The following is a 7,298-nucleotide window of genomic DNA, read 5'->3' as shown; positions in this document are numbered from 1 at the left end:
ACATATCTCATAGATGTGGAGGTATGGGGCATTGGCCACAGACTTGCCGATCATCAAAACGTCTGGTTCAGCTATATCAGGCATCCTTGAAGAAGGCAGAAAATAATCTAGAGACAAACTTGATCTCTCTAAATAATATTGAGCCTATGCATCTGGATGTAGCTGATTTTTTTTAATTTTTTCCTGAAGAAAATATGAATATCGATAATCTTGATAATATTTAAATAATTTTTTTGTATGTATTAAATAATATGTTTGTATTTTTCTAATCTTTGTAAATAAATAAAATTTGTGTAATAAGCCATGTTTTAATTATAATATTTACTTTATTTCTTTTGGAAGAAAAATATGGATATGCCTCAAATTTTATTTGGATCAATGATCAATCACGAAGATATTTGTGTAATTGATAGTGGAACAACTCATGTCATTTTTAAAGACGAAAAATATTTTTCCAACTCGCTTAGAAGAAAAACAAATGTTACTATAATTTTTGGTAATTCAAAAATGATTGAAGGCTCCGGACGAATTACTATATTTTTGCCTAAGGAGACAAAGATTGTTATAGACGATGCACTATTCTCTTCTAAATCCCCAAGAAACTTGTTAAGTTTTAAAGATATCCACATAAATTGATATCATATTGAGACACTAAATGAAATGAATACTGAATATCTTGGTATAACCAAGAGTGTCTTATGCCAAAAATATATTTTGGAAAAATTACCAAATTTGTCATCTGACCTATATTATGCAAAAATTAGTGCAATTGAAGCACATATGATCATAAATCAAAAGTTTACTAATCTAAATACATTTGTGTTATGACATGATCGAATATATCATCCTGATTTTACCAAAGATGATGAGAACGTGAACTCACAACCATTTATGCGTTGGAGATGAATTCTTGAAAATTTAACTGGACATCCGTTAAAGAAATAGAAGATTCTTACGAATGATGAATTTTCATGCGTTGCTTGTTATCAAAGCAAATTAATTGCCAGACCATCGACCTTGAAGGTTGGCATCGAATCTCTTGGCCTTTTAGAGCGTATACATGGAGATATATGTAGATTTATTCATCCACCTAGTGGATTGTTTAAATATTTTATGGTCCTAATAGATGCATCATCTAGATGTTTTCATGTGTGCCTCTTATCATCTCGCAACCTGACATTTGTGAAGATGTTATCATAAATAATAAGATTAAGGGCGCAATTACCAGATTATCCAATTAAGACTATTCGCCTTGATAATGTTAGAGAATTTACATCCCAAGCTTTTGATGATTATTGCTTATCAATTGTGCTAAAAATTTAACATCCAGTTGCTCATGTTCATACTCAAAATGGCCTTGTAGAGTCATTTATTAAGCGCCTACAATTAATAGCCTGACCTCTACTAATGAAAACAAAATTGCCAATTATTATTTGGGGTCGTGCTATCTTATATGAAGAAACACTTGCACGTCTCAGACCGACATATTATAATAAATACTCTCCGTCACAACTAGTATTTGACTATGAGCCAAATATATCCATCTACAAATTTTTAATTGTGCGGTATACGTGCGTGTAGCACCATCATAACGTACAAAGATGGGCCCTCAACGAAGGTTGGGCATAAATGTTGGGTTTGACTCACCCTCCATAATTCGCTCTCTTGAACCTTTGACAGGAGACTTGTTTACTGCTCAATTTGCAGATTGTCGGTTTGATGAAATAATTTTCCGCCATTTGGGGGAGAGAAAAAGAACCCCGCAAGAGAAATTGCATACAAGGTTTCATCACTATCTCATTTTGAGTCACGTACCCGCACATGTGAGCAGGAGGTCCAGAAGATCATCCACTTACAGAACATAGCAAATCAAATGTTAGATGCATTTACTGATTTGAAACGGATAACTAAGTCACATATCCCTACAGTGAATGTGTCTATCCGAATTGATGTTCTAAAAGGACCATCTACTAGTATCATAGCTTCTGAATCTCAAACACCTTGAAGGATGGTAGACCATTGAGTTCAAAGGATAAAAATCCTAGAAAGAAAAGTATAAGGAATAACAAAAATATTACTACAAAAGAACCCCTTGAAGAAGGTCAAGATTTGAGTAATCCTGATAATCTTGAAGAAATCAGTGAACTCGAGATCAAGTGAATGAAGAACTTTCAATAAGTTCTACCGGTGATGAGATAAATTTAGATTGATAAAAAATTATGGTGAATAATATTTTTGCATATAATGTTGCAATTAACCTCATACAAGATAGTGAAAGTCTTGATCCTAGTTTCATCGAAGAATATCGACGTAGATATGATTGACCAGAATGACAAAAGGCAATTCAATTAGAATTAGACTCACTTGCTAAACGTGAGGTTTTTAGACCTGTAGTCCAAACCTCTGAAGGTGTAAAAACAGTTGGTTATAAATGAGTTTTTTTTGTGCAAAAATAAAATGAGAGAAATGAAATTGTAAGATACAAGGCACGCCTTGTTGCACAAGGATTCTCTTAAAGACCCGAGGTCAACTATGAAGAAACATATTCACCTGTTATGGATGGAATAACTTTTTGATATATCATCAGTTTAGCTGTATATAAAAATCTTGAAATACATCTAATGAATGTAGTTACAACTTACCTTTATGGTGCACTTGATAATGAAATTTACATGAAAATATCAGAAGGATTAAAATTGCCTGAAACATGTACTAAGTCTCGGGAGATGTACTCAATGAAACTGCAAAGATCATTATATAGTCTGAAACAATGAGGGCGTATGTGGTATAATCTCCTTAGTGAGTACTTGATAAATAAAGGTTATATAAATGATGTCATTTGTCCATGTATTTTTATTAAGAAAACGGAATCAGAATTTGTTATATTTGCAATTTACGTTGATGACATAAATCTCATTGGAACTCCTCAAGAGGTCCAAAAAACGATTGAATATTTAACGAAAGAATTTGAGATGAAAGACATTGAAAAGACAAAACTTTGTCTAGGTCTGCAAATTAAACATTTAGCAAACATGGTTTTTGTCTACTAATCTGCCTACACTAAGAAAATCTTAAAACGATTTTACATGGACAAAGCACATATATTAAGTACTCCAATGGTTGTTCGATCACTTGAAGTGGAAAAAAATCCATTTCGACCTCTAAAAGAGGATGAAGAACTTCTTGGTCCTGAAGTACCATATCTCAGTGTTATTGGTGCACTTATGTACTTTGCTAATGCAACTATGCCTGATATAACATTTTTTGTTAATTTGCTGGCAAGGTATAATTCATCCCCAACGTGAAGGCATTGGAATGGTATCAAAAATATTTTGCGATATCTAAAAGGTACCATTGATATGAGTTTGTTTTATATTAACAAAGATTGTGCATATCTTATTGGTTATGCAGATACAAGTTATTTATCAGACCCACATAAAGCTCGATATCAGACAGGCTATCTATTTATACACGAAGAAACTGCTATATCATGGCGATCTACAAAATAGTCTATTGTTGCTACTTCTTCAAATCATGCTGAGATAATATCAATTAATGAAGCAAGTAAAGAGTGTGTGTGGTTGAGATCGAGATACAATTCATTAAAGAAAGATGCAGCCTGGAAAATTATGTCAAAGTACCCATATTTATATTCGAAGACAATGTCGCGTGCATAGCTCAATTGAAAGGTGACTTCATAAAAGGAAACAGAACGAAATATATTTTCACCAAAATTATTCTTCACACATGATCTTCAGAAGAATGATAATATTGATGTACAACAAGTTCGTTCGAGTGATAATCTTGCAGATTTATTTATAAAGGCATTATCAACATCAATTTTCGAGAAACTAAGATATAAGGTTGGAATGCGTTATCTCCAAAATATCAAATGGAGTTTTCATCAGGGGGAGTAAAATACGTGCTGCACTCTTTTTTCCTTAACCAAGGTTTTGTCCCATTGGATTTTTCTGATAAGATTTTTAATGAATCAGCACTCAAGGAGTATTACCAGATGTGTGTACTCTTTTTTCTAATAAAGTTTTAACGAGGCACAATATCTATGAACATTAGGATAACTATATATATTGTTTGTAGTAAAGTTTTTTATTTTTACACGTGAACATCCAAGGGGGAGTGTTAAAGAACAAATAGGATAAGTGATTGTCCACTTGTATTGTTTTTATTTTAAGTGGGGTCCACTACCTACTATTTTTCTTCATCTTTTTGGCTATAAATAAGGCCATCATTTGCAATGTAAGAGAATGAAAAGATTCATACACGACTTTCTCTCTTCTGTTCTCTTTTTTTTTTTTACTTTTTTCTTTTTATTTTGTCAAGTTAATTTATTTTATAAAATACTATAAATAGTTTACTTGATCTTGATGATCCACCTAAGCTAAATAAATATTTTATATATGTTATAGGAATCAAACACGTACAATCATATCAAATGTTATAATTTATACAAATACACATAATTATTTCTTAACTATCATGTTGAGTCTTAACTCCGACCCGGACCATTCTGATCCATCACTTAGCCTCAAGAGTGGAGCCAGATAAAGATAAAGGATTCATCCAAATTCGTTTGAAATTACAAGCTAAAGTGACAGTTTAGATGGGACAAAGGAGTAAGCTCGTGAAACATCTCAATCATAAAAAGTCATAAATATCTTATCTTAATCGACTTTCTCTCCATTTATTCAAATGCATGGGGTTCCACAAATGTTGGAAATCGAGGTGCAAGTTGCTCATTTGTGGATCTATGTAGTAATGGAATCTATACACATCAAACACAGCTAAGATTCCATTAGGGAGCCAACCAAGTAAAAAGTATTTGGCTTCTAGTAAATTTGAACTTTTTTTTCCCGAACTTTTCAAGAAACAAATTTCATACTTTAGTTATTAAGCAGTGGCTTGGTAGGATGTATAAAAATAGCACTAAATATAGTGTATCAGTAACATAAAAATTAATTATGCTGATATTATTTGGTTTGATAAATCATGTGTTAAAAATAGTATGTGTTGCATTATTTCTAAAAAATTATTTGTTTATAAAAATATCATCCACATTCTTTAATTTTGTACATTTTCAGGAACAATTGTGATTTTAACCATACTAATGCATGCATTAATAACTTTAATGTTGCTACTAATATCATAATTTATGATGTATAAATTAAAAAAATTGTATCCAACAAGAGAATAATACCAAAACTAATTTTCACATGCATTATTTTCTCTTATATACCTTCTGCCAGAAGACCTTTAAGAATACTTAACTTGTCTAAGGTATTTTAATCTCTTGCATAAAATATCTCACTTAACATTCATTATGATAATACATCTTTTTCTTCCTTTCCCCTGGTGGTGAAAGTGCCATGTTGATAACAATATCAAAACTAGGTAGCAAATTAATGTTTAGAGAAATATAAAAGTTGATACTTCACTTTGCCCAATTAGTATTAATATCAAATATATAAAGATTATGATGTTTCTCCTACATTTCTTCCCTTACTTTTCCTTGTTATTTTTCATAACGTTTCCATGAACTTTTAGAATAACAAAAGAGTTAGGTCAGTATTCTTTCTATATGAATATTCATATTCTTTATTTGCAAAAAATAATTGTAATTATTTTTCACATACTTTGAATTTACTTAAATAATTATTCGACTTTACCTCCACAAGCAAAACAAGAAGTTGGATTGGAGCTGATAGAAAATAAGTTTATTTCTTAAACAGAATATGACAATTAATTCTCTCCATCTGACAAGTAAGGGGTCGTTTGTTTTATATAAAAATTATGCAGGTATAATATATTGATTAGTAAGTAATGTAATGTAAAAGTCAGTAATGTATGAAATTGTTATAAAAGGATGAGTAATGTTGGGTATTGCTGGTTGGATGTCTAGTTTGATTATATTACAATCAGTATATTCTGTATAATTTAAAATATTGTGAACTTTTTAACCCCCCAAAAATTTGTTCATGGGGGTTAGATTTGCTATTTTATTTACTCCCTTTATTCTAATTTGTATGACTCAATTTGACTTTACATGTAGTTTAAGAAAAAAAAAGATTTTTAAAATTTATGATCTAAAATAAGTCAAATATGTTTGTGTGACTATAAATCATTTCATTAAAGATAAAATAAATATTTAAAGTTAAATTGTTACTACACGGTATAACCATTAATATAGCTAGTAAATATAATTATTTTGACCGATCAAATAGGTGACTTGCCCGACTTTTATACATTAATTAACTCAAATAAAGACCTACCAACACCCAATATTGTTCCAAACTTTCATACAATTTGCATAACACACTTCCAATAAAGGAAATTCATTAACAGATCAAGTTTATCTACATGTGGTGGACTAGATTCCATTTAAATACAACAAATTTAACTACTTTAATAATAAAATACGACAAAATTTTAGGTTCGTGGAGTACTTATTTGTTTCTTATAACAACAAAAAACTAATGAAATATGGCTGTTACCCTTTTTCTATTTAATTTCATTGTACAGTAATAGAGTATTAAAATATTAGTGAAGGTACATATGAATAATAGTAATATAGTATATTCATTATTATCAAAACTTCACTATCAATAATACTCGTGACAAAACGACGACCCCATAGTGAGACATAAATTAAAAAATATACTTTGATGAAGACCTGCACTAAGTTTTTATGATATATGCATATCAAATGACATATGAATAGAGATCTTAACTACTGTATAATGTTTTTAGGGTTGGAACTACTGTATAATTTATTAATTCTCTTTGTATAGTTTGTGCACATATTAGTATATTTACATATACCAAGTGCCTTAGGCTTACACCTCGTTCTGTTTTTGTTTCTTCAAAAATGCCACCTTATACTCGCGTATTTTATAACACTACTATTTATAATAATAATATATTTAGTGTATAATTTTTTAAATATATTTTAAAAAAATAGTGTGTATTAACCAAATCTGTCAATATTGGCTGACCGAATCCATCCACGCTAGTCCATGTGGTTTTGGAATTTGATGTATCAGGCCAGATTGATCCTATTATTGTTCCATTATGGGAGAACATAACTTTTTAACTAGGGTAACTTACGAAAATGTCATTAATTTAGGAGCTAATTACTTAGATTCACGTTAGTTTGTAATATTATGAATTTATTCGAATACATGCATGTATCTAGCACATCTAGATACATGTATATCGGATACATGAGGTCAAAATTAACTGTAATTTGCTCTAGATATATTGTATCTAAGCAGATTCGCATG

This window comes from Solanum dulcamara, chromosome 5 (assembly GCF_947179165.1).
Source record: "Solanum dulcamara chromosome 5, daSolDulc1.2, whole genome shotgun sequence".
In the NCBI taxonomy this organism is placed as follows: domain Eukaryota; kingdom Viridiplantae; phylum Streptophyta; class Magnoliopsida; order Solanales; family Solanaceae; genus Solanum; species Solanum dulcamara.
This window is presented reverse-complemented; position numbering follows the sequence as displayed.